Below are 21251 nucleotides of genomic sequence, written 5' to 3' on the forward strand. Positions count from 1 at the left end.
AGCTTTACGTAGGAGGTGTTATTTAAATGGATCTTTAAAGAATAGAATTTCAAAGGGAGCAGTGAGGGAAGAAGAGACCAGGAAGAGCTTGAAAGAGCATGTTTTCAAAAAGGCCAGGTTAGCTGCAGCTGCTCTGTTGGTGTGTGGAAGGAGGTATTGGAAATAGCAATGTAAAATGACAGATTCTGCAAGGGTTGCAGGTGAGAGGTCAAAGGTTGTTCATGAGCAGAGCAGTAACAAAATTAACAATATCATTCAGAAACAGAGGGATGATAGGGAGGGGGTAGGTTAAAGAGGGGCAAAAGTGGACTCAGAAAGACCAGGTAGTTGACTCCTGAGATAATCAGGGGAAAAAAGTTAATGTCCCTCAACCAGGAGTGTGGTTGAAGTCAAGGCAAGGAAGGTTTGAGAGCCATTCTTTAAGGGTATGGCGGATGAGCAAGGGGACTGACTTGACCCAATGTCTGTCATACTCATGGCTACTGTCTTCTGGTCATTATCTGTGCTTAATTGATGACGGAAAGGGGCAAGAGCCTTGCCAATGGAAGGTGCTGAGTTGGGTGAGGAGTCTAGTGTCAACTCTCTTCTTTCCCCTTCTTTGGGTGGACAACCTGGAGCAAGTCCTCAGGCCACCAGAAGGGGCCTGTTGACCATCTATATACTCTTCGCCAAGGTTCACATTAGTTAAGTGTGAATGAATCAGATTCGTATGCAGATGATTTCTCTTAGTTCGACTTGTGGATTTAGCATTTTTCAAGGGGAAAGGGCCTCATAAAATGTGTTTGAGGCTGTGCTCCACTGAAAATATTTTGGAAATAGCTGGAAATTAAGAGAGTGCCTTTAGGCTCTTCAATCCTGTTTGTTTTGCTATCTCAATTTTTGGAGCATGACCATCTCCTTAAAGTCTAGAGTTTTCCAGACTTCAGGGTTAAGTCCAACATAGCATTCCCAGAGGGCGTTGGTGAACTATCAGAATGCCTAGCGAGGGAGGGCTCCTGGAGACCACCCCCGCTCGACTGCTTTGATAGTGCTGAAATTGGGGTCTGGATTAGATTTCTTGGTCTGATACACTCCTCTTCCGGTTCCTCTCTGATCAATAGGAAAGGCAGACAAAGACGGCGGCAGAGCGCCTTCAAAACTCTTGGAATTAAGTTATCAAATCAACATGAAAAGTTGAAAACCAGCTTAAAGGTAAATGATTTCTGGGTTACAGAATTAGGAAGAACTAGTTAGCCTTGTCTCTGGCCTAGAATGCTGCCATTTCTGGAGACTTTCAAAGCTGAGAATTAGGCCCTGGGACATGGCAGGCCATCTGAGAACAGACCAGCATGTGGGACATTGTGGCTGTTAGCAGCTGGCTGTTCTGTGGTGATGGCCTCTGCCTTCTATCCAGACCAAAATGTCAAGAGGAAGGAGCGGTTTGAGCAGATGGTAGAATGTGACCATGCAGCCTGCTTTGATGGAGACTTGCATAAACTTGACTGCTTCCTGGGAAAGAACCAGGAGAAAAACAAAAAACAAAACTGACCAGCCCCATCCTTGCTTGCTGGGAGAAAGAAGCAAATGGCAAAGGAAAGGAAGTCAGTAGACAAGAAGGACAAGGAGAGGGAGAGAGCCAGGGGAGGGCAAATTATATAGCCTTAAATGTACTGATGCTGGATCAACATAGATGGGGATTCAAGCCCCTCTTGACTGTGTCCAGTTAGTTGACCTTGCTGACCTCAGATCCCTCATCTGTAAAGTGCGGTAATGGAAGATGTGCCTCACAGGGCTGTTCAGTAAAAGAATGTGTATAAAGTACTTGGCACACGGCCGAAGATAGAGAAATGTTTTTTTTAAATGGAGGCAGAAATGGAAGATACATTTTGAGGAAAATTCCCCCACTTCGGAAGCTGAGGAGAGGTAAGAACATCAAAAGAGGACAGATCAGTAGAGGATGTGGCACTCTTTTTGCTACTTCTCTCCCGGGTGTAATGAAATGGGCCTGTGTTTTGGAAACAGACAGACTTGGGGGCAAAATTTCCCTTCTGTCCTAGGGGAATCATCAGGTGAGTCATGTCACTGCTCTGAACCCTGACTGTTTGCTGTTTTCACACTGGAGCTGCAGTTAACTCCAGGCTCTGCCTCGATTCCCCTTGGGTTCTCTTAGAAGAATCTGGGTTGGTAGACCAGCAACCTAAACCCCACTCCTCTTGGAGATTTCTGCTAGTAGTTCTTGGCCGAATCATCCTTGTCTTCATGATTCTATATCTTTCAAGGGCACCATTTCTTCTCATATGGTTTACTGAATTTCCATCTGGACCGGGTACAAGAGGCCACCCAGAGCAACTGTAGCAGAAACTCGGGCGTGGGGCCCAGTGATTTGTCTTTGAACAAGCTCACTGGGGAGACTGAGGCTAGCTCAAGCTTCAGAACCACTGCTCTACCTCCGTAATTAATTGTAAATTTATGTCCACTTGGTCAACCACGATATCATAAGGATGAGGTAGTCTCATACTATGTCTGTTTGTTGTTGGTTTACTCTAGAAATGTCTGGTGTTATACTTTATGACTTTTTCTTTGTTATTTGGTTCATAAAATACAGTTACATTATCACTGCGGACGGTACCACATGTTGATATGCTATCTCTTTTGCTTTGTTTATCACCTTCTTCCGCTTTGACTTTATCCTTGCCCGGTATTGTCACTGTGACTTTAGCTTTCTTTTTGTTAGCATTAGCCTGAGAAGTTTTTGCCCAGTCTGTTTTCATTTGTTCCTCTTCTACGTACCTCATTCTGCAAGTCTTTTTTCCAATAGGCATGTTTGTCCTATCTACGTTTATTAGTGTTATCTCATCTCAACGTGTTGATCGAACACTACATGTTGTCTTTTACATACTACTAGCTTAACTTGTGGGATTCTTAATTTGTTTTCAATATACTCTTCATTTTTCTCATTTGTTCTAGGAATTGTCTTTCTTTTCCTCTCTCTCCCTCTTTTTGTTTTTTTCATTTCGATGTTTGTGGTATGTGTGTGTTTGCTATCTGGTAATTTCAAGGATTTATAGCATAGTTTTAGTTTGTTTACGGGCTGTGGGTACTATTCATATGTTATACTTAACCCTTTATGTCTTGGTTTAGGAAAAGAAGATAATATCTATGGAATCTACCTCCCTGGTTTTGCCAACTATAACGTTGTTTTCATTTCTTTTTTTGATTCCATTTACCATAGTATTACACTTAAAATGTCTTCAAATTAGAGATAAGAATCCTTTCTTATTTTCCTTCTTTGATGGTGAAGAAGAGCTGGAAGGATGTTCTCTAGCCTACCACATGATCAATGCCCTCCCGTCCCCAGACACTGGCCCCAGCCCGGTCTTGCCCGAAAAGTCCCAAAGCACAGCTTCCCTGTAGAGAGAACGACTCAGTGAAATGAGGAAATATCTCCACTTGACAAGTAAATTGCACTTATTAATCTTATAATTTTATTTATCAGTTTAATCTATTCTTTGGCATGCATGGTAAGGAAACAGTTTTTATTTCCAAACGATAAATATGGGGGGAAATTAGAGGCTCTTGCACCGACGTTAATTAAGTCCTTAGAGAAAGGAGTGATTCATGATCATGTGGACTGGAAAATGTCATTGTGGCTAGACTCATTTTATTGTTTTCATCTAAGAAATGACAGCATACTTTTTTCAAAGTTTGTTATAGGGTCCTGTGTAAAGAATGCATCTTAAAACAACCCAGAATGGCGTGCTTCCTCATATAGCCACCTAACATTTGTAGATGTTTCCCTCTTAAAAGTTTACATTTGGTTTAGTTTAACTTCTCTCAGCCAAAATTACCATTTCCCCCAATTTTCTCGCAGCTCCGTCCCTCCAACTCATAGTTAATTAGCTAGAACTTTCCTCTCTTTTTGCTGCTGTACCCCTTTCTCCCAGTCCTCCATGTCTGAAAATTGTGGTCCCTACCTGGAGATTTGGTGAGACTGACCAGCTCCCTGTCTAATGGAGGCATCCAGATGGGCTTACACCTAACAGATCAAACCTATAGGTAACAGGAAAATCTCTGCTCAGCTGGTGCCCTGAGTGTAGGGGCCTTGCTGCCTACCACCTTCATAAGAGATCATGCATCCCTGAAAGTTTCTGTATTTCTGAATGGAAAAGAGCAGGAAGTTTTACTTCTCTCATGAGTTCTGTGCTCATAATAGCCTCCTTGTCTATATTGCCTTAGTCTTTGTGACAATAACTTCAGAGAAAGCAGGGGCACTCTGAGCGTGTAGGTGACTCTCTCAAGGTGTGAGGACTAAGAGATGGTCCAGATGGATCTTGACTGAGGAATTCCATTATTCCAGGCTGCCTCAGTCAGGTGTGACTGGGAGGCTGGGCAGCTGGTGGTAGCATGGAGGGAGAAAAAGATGGAGGGGATTCTTTTCACTCTAGATTTTCTGGCTACGCTGCTCAGGTGGCCTTGGCTATGAGTGAGACCATTCCAAAGAGAGCATCCATAGAAACAGCCAGAGTTGTCTTAGCAACATCTGATGAAAAAACTGCTATTTATACTATTTTTGTGGATTGTAGAATAATCAATGTATTTCTTAAGAGAAATACTTTAAATTCAGCTTTTTTCTGTTTCTGCTCTCCAGTGGCCAAGGTCTTTATTTTGACAAGCACACCAAAATGGACTTCGTTCCCCACACCCCCCCGCCCCCATAATAGATGTTGCTGGAATACTGCTCGTACCCCCTCAGCACTCATTTCTACATGCAAAGGCTCCCTACTGTTCTCACTGTGGGGACACACTTGCTTTGCCTATATGGCAAGCCAGAGTTCCAGAAAATCAGTTTGCCCACTTAAAACAGCCTTTGACCAAGATGGCGGAGTGAGTGGTCTTCTTTGTCTCTCCCCCGTCGAATCAACAACTAAGTGGACATTCACCAATTAACAAAGGATATCCAGATAGCATCACAAGATGCCTAGGAGTCTCATGCTACTATACATCGGAAGGTGGATGGACTTCCCCCTGGGAGGAGGTGGAAATAGGTGAAAACTCTCCGACCCCCGACCCCCAGACAGCCTAGTTCCTGCAGGAGACTCTCTTCCAGTGGACTCCCCCATAGCATCGCCACATACCAAGGGTGGGAGTGTGAACTCACCGCGGAGTTATGGTGGAAACGGGTGAGAACAGCCCTACCCAAGCCCCTCACGATTACACTTAAGCCCAGGGGGAATCCCCAGGGTCCTGCACCCACCTGCAGGGAAGGCCTCCACTTGCCATTAGCAGGGAGGCCACGCCCAGAATCCAGGACAAAGGGAAGCTCCCGGCGGGTGGATTCCCCAGCACTGCACCAGACCGCCAGCTACTGCTGGGCCCATGGTCTCCGGCACATGGGTCGGTGCAGGGGGTGCCCAGACTTCCCGTGGACGTACTTGGGATTGGGTGGAGCTCCAACACCTTGCTCCACGGCCTGGGGGGACACTCCCGGGTCCTACACCCCCCAGCAGGGAGGCCCTCTGCTCGCCATTGGCAGGGAGGCCCAGCCCAGCATTCAGAACACCAGGAAGCTCCCTAGAGCAGAATTCCCCACAAGGCAGCAGCTTACAAGCCACCACCAGGCCCATGGACTCTGGCCGTGTCCCAGACGAGGCAAGGGGCTCCCAGAGATCCTGTGAAAGTGGAGTGGGGCAGAGTGGATCTCTGGTGAAACGGCTACGTAGCCCATGGGGTAACTCCAGGTTCCTATAGCAGCCTCAGTGAAAGCCTCTGCACAGCACTAGTGGAGAGGTCCCAACTGGCAAACGCAAGGCAGGAAGGCCCTGGGGCAAAAGTAGCACAGCTAGGTGAGCTAACGACAGACTGCAGAAGATACCCATAGCTCTGCTGGGAGCTATAGTGGACCAGTGTGATCTTGTGGGCTCTGTTAGGGACAAAGCGGCTATTATAGGTGATCCTGCTCCTGGCTGCTGGGAAAGCCCACAACACTGCTGCAGACCACAAGGAGGGAGTGCATCTAAGTGGGCTGCAACAGTAGGCACCAGCAGCCTGAGGTCCCCTTGCGATTGCCCCCACAACTGATGAGGGACCCCACAGGACCACTGTGACTACGAGGAGGGGTCCAGGTCCAGTCAGCATCAGCTGACAGGGCTCCTGGTTGGTGCAGTCTAAACAGCTGCCCCCCCGCCCACACCAGTCACAACAAGTGGAAGCAGCAACTAAACTCTATCTCTATGTGGAGGCACAAATCCACACCATCCAGCAGTATGAAAAAATATATTAAATCTCCAGAACAGAAGGAAAATGACAAGCACCCAGAAAACAATCCCAAAGACAATGAAATCTATAACCTAAATGATGATGATTTCAAAACTGCCATTATTAAAAAACTCAACGAGTTAAAAGAGAATTCAGATAGACAAGTCAATGAGTTCAGGAGCTATGTCATGAAAGATCTTGACACGATAAAGAAGAAGCAATTAGAAATACTGGAGATGAAGAACACAATGGAGGAGATTAAGAAAAATCTGGACTCTCTGAACAGTAGGACTGATAATATGGAGGGCAGAATTAGCAATTTGGAGGATAGGAATATAGAAATGCTGCAGAAAGAGGAGGAGAGAGAACTAAGACTAAAAAGAAATGAAGAAACTCTCCGAGAATTATCTGACTCAATTAGGAGATGCAACATAAAGATTATAGGTATACCAGAGGGAGAAGAGAAGGAGAAGGGGGCAGAAGGCCTGTTCAAAGAAATAATAGCTGAGAACTTTCCAAACTTGGGAAGAGAGATGGAACTTCATGTGACAGAAGCCAATAGATCTCCAAACTTTATTAATGCAAGAAGACCAACCCCAAGGCATATAGTAGTGAAACAAGCAAAAGTCAACAACAAAGAGAAAATACTAAGGGCAGCCAGGCAGAAGAAAATAACTTACAAAGGAAACCCCATAAGGCTATCAGCAGATTTCTCAGGAGAGACCTTACAGGCTAGAAGAGATTGGAATGAAATATTCAAAACTCTGAAGGACAAAAACCTGCAGCCAAGAATACTCTACCCAGTGAAAACATCCTTCAACTATGATAGAGAAATAAAAACTTTCCCAGATAAACAAAAGTTAAGGGAGTTCATCGCCACAAAACCTCCTCTTCAAGAAATGCTCAGGAAGAACCTCATTCTTGGAAAATCAAAAAAAGGAAAGGGGTTACAAAATCCAGAACAAAGGAGATAAGCAGAAGGGCAATAACACAAAGTGACAGCTCTCCATCAGGACAAAATGCAAAAGAACCAGAAAACAAGTGATAAAATGGCAACAGTAGGCCCCCACGTCTCAATAATCACTCTAAACATAAATGGATTGAATTCTCCAATCAAAAGGCACAGTGGCGGGATGGATCAAAGAACAAGATCCAACAATATGCTGCCTCCAGGAAACACACCTCAGCCCCAAAGACAAACACAGACTCAAAGTGAAGGGATGGAAGACAATACTCCAAGCTAATAATGAACAAAAGAAAGCAGGTGTTGCCATACTTATATCAGACAAAGTAGACTTCAAAGCAAAACAGATAAAGAAAGACAAAGAGGGGCAGTATATAATGATAAAGGGACACTCCACCAAGATGACATAACACTTATAAATATATACGCACCTAACACAGGAGCACCAAAATTCATAAAGAAACTATTAACAAAACTAAAAGGAGACATCAACAGCAATACGGTAATAGTAGGGGACCTCAACACCCCATTAACACCAATGGACAGATCATCCAGACAGAAAATCAACAAGGAAATTATAGAATTAAATGAAATATTAGATCAGATGGACCTAATAGATATATATAGGACACTTCATCCAAAAACAGCAGGTTACACATTCTTCTCAAGCGTGCATGGAACATTCTCAAGGATAGACCATATCTTGGGAAACAAAGCAAGCATCAATAAGTTCAAGAGGGTTGAAATAATATCAAGCATCTTTTCTGATCATAATGCTATGAAACTAGAAATCAACTACAAGAATAAAGCTGGGAAAGGGCCAAAAATGTGGAGACTAAACAACATGCTACTGAACAAACAATGGATTATTGAAGAAATTAAAGGAGAAATCAAATATTATCTGGAGACAAATGAAAATGAAAACACACCATACCAAATGATTTGGGACGCAGCAAAGGCAGTCCTAAGAGGGAAATTCATTGCGATACAGGCTCACCTCAATAAGCAAGAAAAATCTTACATAAACAACCTCAAACGACACCTAATGGAATTAGAAAAAGAAGAATAAACAAAGCCCAAAGTCAGTAGAAGGAGGGAAATAATAAAAATTAGAGCAGAAATAAATGATATTGAAACAAAAAAGACAGTAGAAAGGATCAATGAAACAAAGAGTTGGTTCTTCAAAAAAATTAACAAAATCGACAAACCCTTAGCCAGACTCACTAAAAAAAAAAAAAGAGAGAAGTCTCAAATAAATAAAGTTAGAAATGAGAGAGGAGAAATCACAACAGATACCGAAGAAATAAAAAGGATCATAAGAGAATACTATGAAAAACTATATGCCAAAAAATTGAACAACCTAGAAGAAATGGATAAATTCCTAGACTCATACAACCTACCCAAACTGAATCAGGAAGAAATAGAGAATCTGAATAGACCAATCACAAGTAAAGAAATAGAAACAGTAATCAAAAACCTCCCAAAAATAAGAGTCCAGGACCAGACGGCTTCTCTGGAGAATTCTACTAAACATTCAAAGAAGATTTAATACCTATCCTTCTCAAACTATTCCAGAAAATAGAGGAAGATAGAGCACTCCCTAATACATTCTATGAAGCCAACATCACCCTGATCCCCAAACCTGACAAGGACAACACAAAGAAGGAGAACTACAGGCCGATATCACTGATGAACATAGATGCAAAAATCCTCAACAAAATTTTGGCAAACCGAATACAGCAATACATCAAAAAGATTATACACCATGATCAAGTGGGATTTATACCAGGGACACAGGGATGGTTCAACATCTGCAAGTCAATAATCAACGTGATTCATTACATTAACAAAATGAGAAACAAAAACCACATGATCATCTCAATAGATGCAGAGAAAGCATTCGACAAGATCCAACACCCATTTACAATAAAAACCCTCAATAAAATAGGTATAGAAGGAAAGTACCTCAACATAATAAAGGCCATATATGACAAACCCACAGCCAACATCATACTCAACAGACAAAAACTGAAACCCATCCCTCTCTGAACAGGAACAAGACAAGGGTGCCCACTTTCACCACTGTTATTCAACATAGTACTGGAGGTTTTGGCCAGAGCAATTCAGCAGGAAAAAGAAATAAAAGGAATCCAAATAGGCAATGAAGAAGTAAAACTCTCGCTGTTTGCAGACGACATGATCTTATATATAGAAAACCCCAAAGAATCCATAGAAAAACTATTAGAAACAATCAACAACTACAGCAAAGTTGCAGGGTATAAAATCAACATACATAAATCAGTAGCATTTCTATATGCTAACAATGAACTAACAGAAAAAGATCTCAAGAACTCAATCCCATTCACGATCGAAACAAAAAGAATAAAATACCTTGGGATAAATTTAACCAAGGAAGTGAAACATCTATACAACAAAAACTACAAGACCTTCTTGAAAGAAATCAATGATGACATAAAGAGATGGAAAGACATTCCATGCACATGGATTGGAAGAATAAACATAGTTAAAATGTCCATACTACCTAAAGCAATCTACAGATTCAAAGCTAACCCAATCAGAATTCCAATGTCATTCTTTACAGAATTAGAACAAAGAATCCTAAAATTCATATGGGGCAACAAAAGACCCCAAATTGCTAAAGCAATCCTGAGAAAGAAGAACAAAGCTGGAGGCATCACAATCCCTGACTTCAAAACATACTACAAAGCTACAGCAATCAAAACAGCATGGTACTGGTACAAAAACAGATGCACAGATCAATGGAACAGAATTGAAGGCCCAGAAATAAAACCACACATCTATGGACAGCTAATCTTTGACAAAGGAGCTGAGGGCCTACAATGGAGGGAAGAAACTCTCTTCAACAAATGGTGCTGGGAAAACTGGACAGCCACATGTAAAAGAATGAAAATCAACCATTCTTTTTTCACCATTTACTAAAATAAACTCAAAATGGATCAAAGACCTAAAGATTAGGCCTGAAACAATAAGTATTCTAGAAGAGAATATCGGCAGTACACTCTTTGACATCAGCTTCAAAAGAATCTTTTAGGACACCATAACCCCTCACATGAGGGAAACAATAGAAAGAATAAACAAATGGGACTTCATCAGACTAAAGAGCTTCTTCAAGGCAAGGGAAAATAGGACTGAAACAAAAAAAACAGCCCAGTAATTGGGAAAAAATATTCACAAGTTATTTATCCAACAAAGGGTTAATCTCCATAATATACAAAGAACTCACACAACTCAACAATAAAAAATCAAACAACCCAATTACAAAATGGGCAGGGGACATGAACAGACATTTCTCCAAAGAAGATATACTGATGGCCAATAGACACATGAAAAGATGCTCATCATCACTAATCATCAGGGAAATGCAAATCACAACTACATTAAGATATCACCTTACACCTGTTAGAATGGCAAAAATATCCAAAACAAAAAGTGACAAATGTTGGAGAGGCTGTGGAGAAAAGGGAACCCTCATACACTGTTGGTGGGAATGCAAACTGGTGCAGCCACTGTGGAAAACAGTATGGAGATTCCTCAAAAAGTTACGAATAGAAATATCTTATGACCCAGCCATCCCACTACTGGGTATCTATCCTAGGAACCTGAAATCAGCAATTCCAAAAGTTCCATGCACCCCTATGTTCATCACAGCATTATTCACAATAGCCAAGTCATGGAACCAACCTAAGCGCCCAGCAACTGATGATTGGATAAAGAAGATGTGGTATACATATACAATGGAATACTACTCAGCCCTAAAAAAGGACAAAGTTGTCCCATTCACAACAACGTGGACAGACCTTGAGGGTATTATGTTGAGTGAAATAAGCCAGAGAGAGAAAGAAGAACTCTGTATGACTCCACTCATAGGTGGTAGTTAACATATGGACAAAGAGAACTGATCAGTGGTTGCCAGGGGAAAGGGGGGTCGGGGAGGGCACTAGGGGTAAAGTGGTGTACCTACAACATGACTAATAATGATGTACAACTGTAATTTCACAAGGATGTTAACTTTCGTAACCTTTATTAAAAAAAAACTACGTGAATAAAAAAAATAGCCTTTGACAAATGATGGATGGGTATCGGTGGTTACCCCAACTTCTTTGCCCCTCAGGTGGGCCTACTCTGTGGCGCGTCTGTCAGAGTCCTAAAGAGGATGAAGCTCCAGTTGCCCTCAGCACTAACTTCTTGATGAAGAATCTTACATGGGATACTCATATTTACAAAATATGCCGGCTGGGAAGCAGTGAGTAGGATGAACAGGAGGATTATCCAAGGCAGTGGGACAATTCAGGAGGCTAGAAGTAGGCATAGGAATACTTATCAACCCAATCTGAGAAGGAAGTCACTGCCAGAGCTAACTGAAGATGAAATGGATTGCTTATGGGGGTGGTGAGTTCCCTGACTGTGGTGGTATTTAAATAAAGAGTGAGAAGTCATGGGGTAGGAGTTCTGAAAAGAAGCATCAAACAGCAGGTTAGCAGCTGTAACTCTAAGATCTCTTCCAAGAGTGAAATTTCCTAGGTACAGTCCAAGTTACCTGGCAACTGGATAGTGTAATCACCAACCCCACACCTTCGTTTTCTCTGTTCTATACTTACATGTGTGAATGATGACCTTGAATAGACATCGTGTGTCCCTGTAGAGCACTGGGACACATCCAGGGTCAACAAATGTTTATCTGCTCCTCCACATTCCAACACTTTGAGCGCAGATGACTTGGCAAGATTTTCACTAAATTCTTTATTTCTCTTTGATGGACATTGTCTTCATGCCCAGACTGTAAACAGGGACCAGGCCATCCATCCAGCATTGGCATCCTCATCACTTTGTGCTGTGACTGGCCCATCACAGGTGCTTGGTGGCTGTTTATGGGATGAAAGAAAGTTACCCCTATTCTAGGATCTGAGGAGACAGAGATAAACATGATACGCCCCTTTCCTTCAAGAGCTCACATCAACAAATGACTCCTATACAACATCGAAGTAGGTAGAGAGCAGGGAAGCAGGTGCCTGACAAAGGCGACAGGCATTTCAGAGACGACTCCCTAGGAAAGCTGATGACTGAAATATCGTAGTGCAGTGCTCCCCAATCTTAAACATGCATGACAATCACCTGGGATGCTGTTAAAAAGCTAATTCTGAATCAATGGTCCAGGGTAGAGCTCAAGATTCTGTACTTCCAACAAGCTCCCAGGTGATGTTGATGCTGCTGGTTAGCAGACCACTCTTTGAGTAGCAAGGTTCTAGAGGGTAAGTAGGTTTTCCAAAAAGGATGGGAATTCCATGAAGAGCAAAGAGCACAGAGGCATGGAGATACAGAGAGGAAGTTTTAAAAGATTATCAAACAGTTTGGTAAGGATGGAATTTAAGTTATGTTGAGGAGATAGCAAAAGAGAAAGTTTGTGGAAAGGAACAGAGGTGAGAAAGCAGAGGATATCGTAGGGCAGGGCAATTGTGTTTCATTGTGAGCCTTGTTCTTATAGGCAGTGAGAGCCACTGCGTGTTTCCAAGAACAGAGCGGCTCGCTTGGCTTGAGATTTAGACGGAACATCTGGTGTCTGTGCTGTGAAGCAGGAGTGGGGTGGAAAAACTCAAGAACTTTGAATTATGAACCAATATAGAATGTAAATGAAAGGCAGTGAGGGATCTACTTGGGTGAGGGGTGAGGTGATAGAGAAGCAAGGCTAGGTTTGAACAATGTTTAGGAGATAGAATCAATAGGACTTCTTGATACAGAGTTTGGGAGAAAGTGTAGAGACTAGTAAACAAAAATATCATTCAGATTTCTTGCTTGGGAGCTCGAGTGGATGACTGTCTCATTGACTCAGAGAATATTAGAAGAGGAGCAGCCGGCTTGTAGGAAGACAAGGAATTCAGTTATTGATTTGAGGCTGCTGAGGATCAGATCTCAGATCTACATGCACGTGGGCATACACACACATGCATGCGCAGGTAGGACTGGGGGCCTGAGACACAGGGTGGTTCAGAGGGCTCTTTTGAAAGACAGAACAACCGAATGTGTGAATATCAGGATTGAAGAATACAGCGGATTCAAAGATGAATTCAAGATGGGCGTCCTGGAGCAAAGAGTCGTGTGCATTGCGTTGACTGGCAGGACAGCTGTTGCTTAGATCACTGGACGAAGAGACACATCATCTGAATGCCCCCCGTTCAGCTCTATCCCTACCTAGCTTTTGAACCTCATACAAGTCACCTAATCTTCCTAGAGGCCACTTTTCTCACCTTTCTTAATTCTATTTTGTGTAAATCACCACTAAATGTAGATCTAGACAATTACACATCATGCGCTCTTTAACAACAGATGAACACGACAAAGGAAGCCCAAGGTCTCGAAAAAACAAACAAAAATCAAGGCAAATTGGAAAGCTACTTGACGTAATTCGGCACGGTTTCCTCTTAGCTTGTATTGCTATTCTTCCTTCCTGCTCTGTCCAATACCACTGTCTTTAAGACAGACTTTCCCAACTTCCCAACAGCCTACGGAAGTAGTTCCCCATCTGCGTTCTGATGGAAATTTATAAATAATGTGGTGTTGGATTATCACCCAAAGCATAAAATAAATACACTTGCGTCTATACTGGTAGAAATAAATTATTGAAAAAATGAAGAGACAAACCTTCCTTACGGATGAATTCCAAATAACATATGAGGATAGTTTCCCTTCCAGGAGGTGGAGTTTAATCTTCTCTCTCCATTCAAATTCGGGCTGAGCTTAGTGACTCAGCTCCAAAGAGTATAGCACAGAAAGGGAAAAACAGTGAGTGTAGCATGGAAGAAGCTGGCAAACACCGCCTTAACCCAACGATCAAGGTTAATAGTGCCAGTGAGAAGTCACGTCGATGTTCTGTACTGCCTGATATGATGTGATAAGAAGGACACTGCACCTCTGTAAGATTCTTCCTCAGAATGCATACATGATGAACAAAATATCAGAAAACCCAAACTGAGTGACAGTCTGTAAAATACCTACCCAGTACTATCCAAAATTGTCAAGGTCATAAAAAACAAGGAACGGCTGAGAAAGAGTCTAAACTAAGGAGATAGAACACTAAACCCCATGGGAGATCCTAGTTTGGATCCTGGAGTATTAAAAAAAAAATTGTGGAAAAACTGGTGAAATTCAAACAAAGAATCTCGTTTATAGTAATGTAGCAAGGTGAATTTCTTAGTTCTGACAAACGTCCCGTAGGAATATAAGATGTCACCGTTTGTGAAAGCTGACTGAAAGGTCTACCAGCAGTCTCTGTACTACCTTTGCGTTTGTCTCTGTCAATCTAAAATTATTCCAAAATAAAAAAGTTTACTATTTACTGAATACAGTGTAGGATCTCAGAATCAGACAGCTTGTAATGTTTTCCATATTCCTTTGATTCTTAAAGCAATTATTATAGAATCAGCCTAAAATGTACTTTAGGGCCGGCCTGGTGGCACAGCGGTTAAGTGCACACGTTCTGCTTCTTGGCGGCCTGGGGTTCGCCGGTTCGGATCCCAGGTGTGGACATGGCATCGCTTGGCACGCCATGCTGTGGTAGGCGTCCCACGTATAAAGTAGAGGAAGATGGGCATGGATGTTAGCTCAGGGCCAGGCTTCCTCAGCAAAAAGAGGAGGACTGGCAGTAGTTAGCCCAGGGCTAATCTTCCTCAAAAAATAAATAAATAAATAAAAATTAAAAAAAATAAAATGTAGTTTATTTTGATCTGTTATTTACTCTATGTTCCTTAGTGATTAAGAGGATTTATTAATTTTTCTATTCCAAAGAATCCTATACAGTTTTTTGCACATAATTCTATACTCTGCAATAGAAATTAGAGGAACTTATCAAAAACAGCTAATTGGTTTCATACTAAAATTTCTTTCTTATAATTTCTAATGATTTCTTATTCAAAATTATGTTTACCATTAATAGATGGTTAGCACTTTGGTATCTTCTCCAAAAAAGTGTATGCAAAATGCTGTTACAGCACAGATAGTACCGTGTTATGAATTTTGGAGGAAATCTCTCTCTCTTCTGCCGGTGAGTGAGCCCCTCGAGGACAGAAAGAGATTGTATGCTTGTTTACTCCCTCTCACCGTTCCCAGACTGAGCACAATGTCTGGCACCAATAGCAATTCGGAATAAAGAACCCCTGCTAAGTGTATTATTCTTTAGTCTTGCCCCTAAGGTGGCAGTTTCTTAGGCAATAGAAACACATGGGCATCACGCTGTGCTGGCGCACTACATTATGCTAAGCTCAGGTGTCTAATAGTTGCACAAGGGACTTAAGGCCACTTCTCTGGGAGTGAACTTTTTAAACGTGGACTGTAAAATCCCAGGCAAGGTCCGACAAATGTAAGTAATCAATGTGACTTTATCAGGAATCAGAGGACACAAGTAGGAGACCGAGAAAGAGGGCTAAGTTCCACTAACATATTTCTGTGACGGCAGTTGTCTGTGGAAATAGTTCCTGTTGATTTAATAAATGGGAAAGAAACTGCTGAGCACTGACCAGCCTTAAAACACATTCCACTGACTTCACCCTTCCGCACCCCCGACCCTGGCATTACCTGCGTGGGTCCAATTGTTTCCACGAGGATTTTAATTTAAACAGTACTGACTATTGTAACAAGTTACAATAGCAATTGTTCGCAGTGTTGATGGTTATAGAAAATGAACAATTGAGTTTAATCCTAACAGATCAAGCAGGAAAGATTGTAAAATGTAAATTTAGGGAATTGTTGTCTGTGAGTTTGTGAGATAATGAGCGTTGCTCAGAGTTGCTGACGGGAAGGCTCAGTGTGAGGATGACCAAACAAGCATGCTGGTTAGCGAGGCCTTGGACGCCTGTGCAGATGTCATAATTCCAATCAATGGTGTCTCTCCTGGGCAGAAGTCAGAGGTGTAGCATGTGGCAACCAAAATTGAAACAGGGAGCAAAAGAGAGGTCTTTAAAGGTGAGGCCAAGAGGGCAGGAAGGCAGTGAACATTTTTGGATTCTACTCTGAAGACCTACAAAGACGAACCTCCTTGAGTCCAGGCGACACTGTGGATCACTCCCCTCTTCTTTGGAGCTGGTGCTCCTCTTCCTTGCGGGCTTCCTCCAGCATCCCCGGCCCTTCATCCTCAGTCTCTGCAGAGATTTCTCTTCCTACTCATCCTTAAGTCACCCCGAACTCAGCACTAGTCGGGCACCAATGATAATTTTGAATAAATTACTGCTAAGTATATTACTCTGTACTCTTACACCTCAGAAAGCATTGTCTTAGACTAGAGTTTTGAAGGGCAGCAGAATATGCCACCCCAGGATATGCCACTTTGCCATAACATTTGTTTTGAACGAAAGGCATTTGAAAAACAGCAGACGCAAGAAGGGCACTGTTACCTCTCCTTTTCTCTCTGAAAGCAAGAGATAGAACTCCCCTGTGGAAGCTGACCTCCCTGTCCAAGAAGGAAAGGAACTTTCTTATCACCTCCCAGAGATGGGGAGTCAAGCGGAGAGAAATCTGTGTAAACAAACCTTATTAAAATCACTCTCATCTTCCTTTAGCCTTCCCACATATTTTAGTTACTTTTTTATAATTATTACTCTTTGTTCAACCTAGTTTATAAGCACTTAGGCCTAATCACTTTTGGGGTCTTCATTTTCCCATAAAGGATCCCATGTACGTGGAAAATAAAATTTGTATGCTTTTCTCCTGTTTATCTGTCTTATGTCACCTAATTCTCAGGCCCAGCCAGAGACCATAAGAGGATTGAGGAAAAGTTTGTCTCCCCTAAAGTTTCTCTTTTCATCCAGCTCACTCTCCAGCATCATTACCGTGCTGATGACTCTCAGAGCGGCCAAAACTTCTCTTCTAAGACAGACTCATAATTTTAGACTCATCTTCTTTATGTATCTCTAGAAATTGAATGCACCGGGCTCCACACTTTTTACTCAGCAAACTTCTATGTTCTATAATGGTCATAAGACAGAATTAATTTCTGGACTCTTGAAAGCGAACATCTCCCTCTGTTACTCCATCTCTTTCAGCCTCTTCCCAGTCAGATCTCCAGAAAGAATGGCCCACCTCTGCCTCACTCACTTCATACTCACATCTTAGTCACTGGGCAACCATCTTGTGTCCCCACCACGCAATGGAAACTGTTCTCCCCAAGTCGTGAAAAGACCTACTTGCCATGAAATCCAACGCACAGTTTTCAGTCCTTAGTTCAACTTCGTCTTAGCAGCATTTGACACCATTCCTGTACGTTTCTTCTCTTGTTCTTTGTGGCATTCCCATTTTCCTGATTTTCCTCCCATCCCTCTGGCTGTCCCCACGTGGCCTCCTTTGTTGATTGCCATCTACCCATTAAATGAAGTTGCTCTCAGGCATCCCGTGGCACTTAGAACTTCTTGCTGTCTGCCCAAATGAACAGTGTTTCCCTGAAGCATTTCATCCACTTTTATGTCTTCATTTAGTACCTATATGCTTATTATCTCCAAATGCAGCCCATTCCCCTCTCCTAAACTTCAGACCCATGTCATCCCGCTGTCTAATTCAATATTATTTACTTACGTGTCATACAGCATCTCAAATATGGCTAGCCGCAAGCTGAACCCATCATCTTCTCTGCCATCTTTTCCCCCTACTCCAACCCATCTTTCAGTGAATGGAAACACTGTCCATCTAGTTGCTTCAGCCACAGTTCTGGGGTCATCCTGGATTCTTCCTTCTCCTACAACCACCACCTCTCATCAAACACAAGCCCTTTTGTCTCCACTTTCCTCATATCTTGTGGATCCGTCTACTTACTTTGTTCCCACTACTACTTCCATTACTTCTTGCCTGGATAGCTATCTTAGCTTCTTAGTTGTCACTCTGCCTCTAGTCTTGCCTCCACTCCAATGTGTTATCCAGACTGGAGACAGAAATCTTTTGAAAATGCCAATATGATCCTTTCCCTTTCCCATTTGAACATCTTCTATGACTTTCTGTTTCCCTCAGCATAAAGAACACAGTGCTTCCAAGGGTCTTTGGGTTAGACTCTCTTCCCATCACTCCAACTAAATGTTCACCTTTCATTTTCCTGTACTTTGCCTTGTAGGAAAATTACCATCTAGGAAATTCTTTTAGTTTTTCTCAAACAAGTCATGCTCACTCCTCCCAGGTCTTTAAAAATGTTCCTCTGTTACCCTCCAACACCTTCCATTGCTTTAGTCAACTGATACCTCCTTGCCTTCATGTTTCATCTTGGCTGTCATTCTCTGGGAACATTTCCCTGGTACCCAGGCCTGGGCCATGGGCCTCTTCTATTTCAAACATATCTTAGGTTAGCTTCCTGCAGACACAGATTCTGAGATAAGGACTCAAGTGTAAGCCATTTATTTGAGGTGTGATCCCAGGAAGCACCAGGAAGAGAGTGGAGAAATGAAAGAGAGAAGAGAAGGAAGTCAATACAGGGTGTGTTATCACACAGGCTATCACTGTGGGAAAATGAGGTTAACTCCCACTGGAGACCTGGGAAAGACGCATAGAGCGTTCTCCAGAGGAGTGAGGAAGCTGAGATATTTTCCACCATCTCCCAAACACCACTGGCTGAGAGCCGCTCCCTGAAGCATTGATCCCCTGTTCTTCCTGCCTGCCTGGCATTCAGGTGGAGCACCTTCCTCAACCAGAGATGGCCTCAGGCTGAGTCACTGGGCCCGCAGTAGGAAACCAGCAGCACATGGAATGGGGAGGACATGGGTGGGACAGGGACAGCCACAGGGTCTGCTGTTATAGCACTTAATCACCATTTATTAGAAATGCCTTTTAACTGCCCACCTCTATAACACAGGACCACCTTATTTTACAAAAGAAGAATACATGGTAATATATGGGGGAAGTTTAGTCTGGAAGTGGAATGGAGGGTGGGTTGAAGCAGATAAAGATGACCAACAGGAAGACAAGTTGAGAGACAGTTGAAATAAAAATACAGGAGTGAGTGAAGGTCTGAAAGACAGTGATAACAGCGGGACTGGAGAACTGAACAAGACAAAATTCATAAAAGAGGTAATGTCAGGACTTGGCGGATAGTATTTAGGGGAAGAAAGGGAGGAAAAAGTCAAAGATGAGTCTCAGATATCGAGCTTAGATTGAGGGATCATGTAGGGAACAGTGGAGCTTGGAATCTGGTCCCCGTCGTAGTTCCTGCTAATTAGCCTCATGCTCTTGGGGCAATCCCTAACACCTTGAGACCTCTGCTTTCCCAGAAAGAGATTGGAATATATTCTGTTTAACATCTGTATGCCTTTAAATGCCATGATCCTGGGTTTCTAATAGCAATTGGAAATTCATATTACTAAATAGAGTGCCACACCATTTTCACTGGGAAACTTGCTTCTGGCATTGGTTCGGGCCAGTAGTGCAGGGCACGGATTCCATTACACACCTGCACATTGCAATCAGATGGGAAATGTGTCAAAAGCAATTACAACTAATACAGAAAGTGCCAAAGCTTGGAAATTATTTCCTTGATTAAAATTAGAGCTAATTTTCACTATCGTTATAACAACATTACTCTCTGTTCAACTACCATGTTGATAAGGGCCAAGAATAGGTTCAAAGGGTATAGAGACAACAGACAGTACCTTATATCACTCATACAGAGAGGAGTTGGACTGTCATGATGCCTAGCAGAAATATTCTTCATTGACACATGAAAGTACAACCTTCTTGTCTTTCCCCATCCCAAAGGCTCTCACCGACAGACACACAATTGTAGAGAGGGAGACTCCTGAAACTCAACTGCCCCCTCAGGCCCTGCCTCACACACATGAGGCTAACACAGTCCAGGAAGCCATCTTGCATGGACCCAAGATGGAGGCCACTGTACCTGAGCCAGATGCTGCCCATCAAAGGCAGAGTTGGATGAGACACACGTGATTGTGAGAGCGCAGCATCTAAGTCTCAACAGACAACCTAAGCTTGCACAATGTGGGTGAAGGACATCCCTGAGCTCAGTGCTGTGGGCCTGGCACCAGGGCCGCTTACCCATTTGTTCCAGGAAGTCGTGCTGACACATGCAGACAAGCTGTGGATCCTGCCCCATGTCTCACTCCTGGGCCTTCCTTTAGGTTTGAATGGATGGGAAAGGGCAGAACTGCCAGAATTGAGAATAAGCGCTACCCAGTTTCCTTTCCAGCTGAGGTTGAGGCATTTCTTGAGATGTCCTTACACATAAACGAAATGGTGATTACAAATAAGTACGGTGCTTTGTCAGTTCTTCACATTTGAGAGATTTTGGTCAAACTTTGGGCACACCCGAGAGAGTGTCACACTTGGGACCATTGTCCCTCATACATTTGGCTATAGGAAAAGATTAAGACTCATTACGTCCACCATAATTTTCAAAAGTTGGATGGTTTTCTCTATCATAAATGAAGCTGATATTCAGGAATGGAAACTTACAGCTGGGCCAAGATATTATATTCTCTATGACAGAGAGAAAAGAGATGACACATCAGTCCACTTTCCTCTTGTGCTATCCTCTCTCTCCTCCCTCAATTTCATCCATTACCCACAACCACAGACAGATGGTTCTGAAGATTTTACTGGCAAGCTCTCTGTAGCAGGCACCTTTGGAGCCTCAACTTTATCTACTAGGCCAGTGGTTCTCAAAAGTTGGCCCCTGGACCAGGAGCAGCAGCCTCACCTGGGAACTTGTTAGAAGGCAAACTCTTGGCCCCACCCCAGAGCTACTGGACCAGACCGTCTGAAGAAGAAGCCCTGCAGTCTATGTGTTCATGAGCCTCCCAGATGGTTCCACTGCTCACGCAGGCACTCACTTTCCCGTGCGTACTCGCTCCTTTCTGCTGCAGGCACCTGGGACTCTGCCTGAGGGCTTGCTCGCAGGTGTGCTCAGCCCACAGAGCACAGATGTGGCTCAGGTCAGATGTGCTGGGGAGTTATTGCCCTGGGGAGCAGCTCTCAACCAATGACAGAAAGAACTTGGAGAAAAAAAGTGCAGCTCCCTCAAACATCAGATAAGACA

The sequence above is a fragment of the Equus quagga genome, chromosome 12, assembly GCF_021613505.1.
Source record: "Equus quagga isolate Etosha38 chromosome 12, UCLA_HA_Equagga_1.0, whole genome shotgun sequence".
Classification (NCBI taxonomy): Eukaryota; Metazoa; Chordata; class Mammalia; order Perissodactyla; family Equidae; genus Equus; species Equus quagga.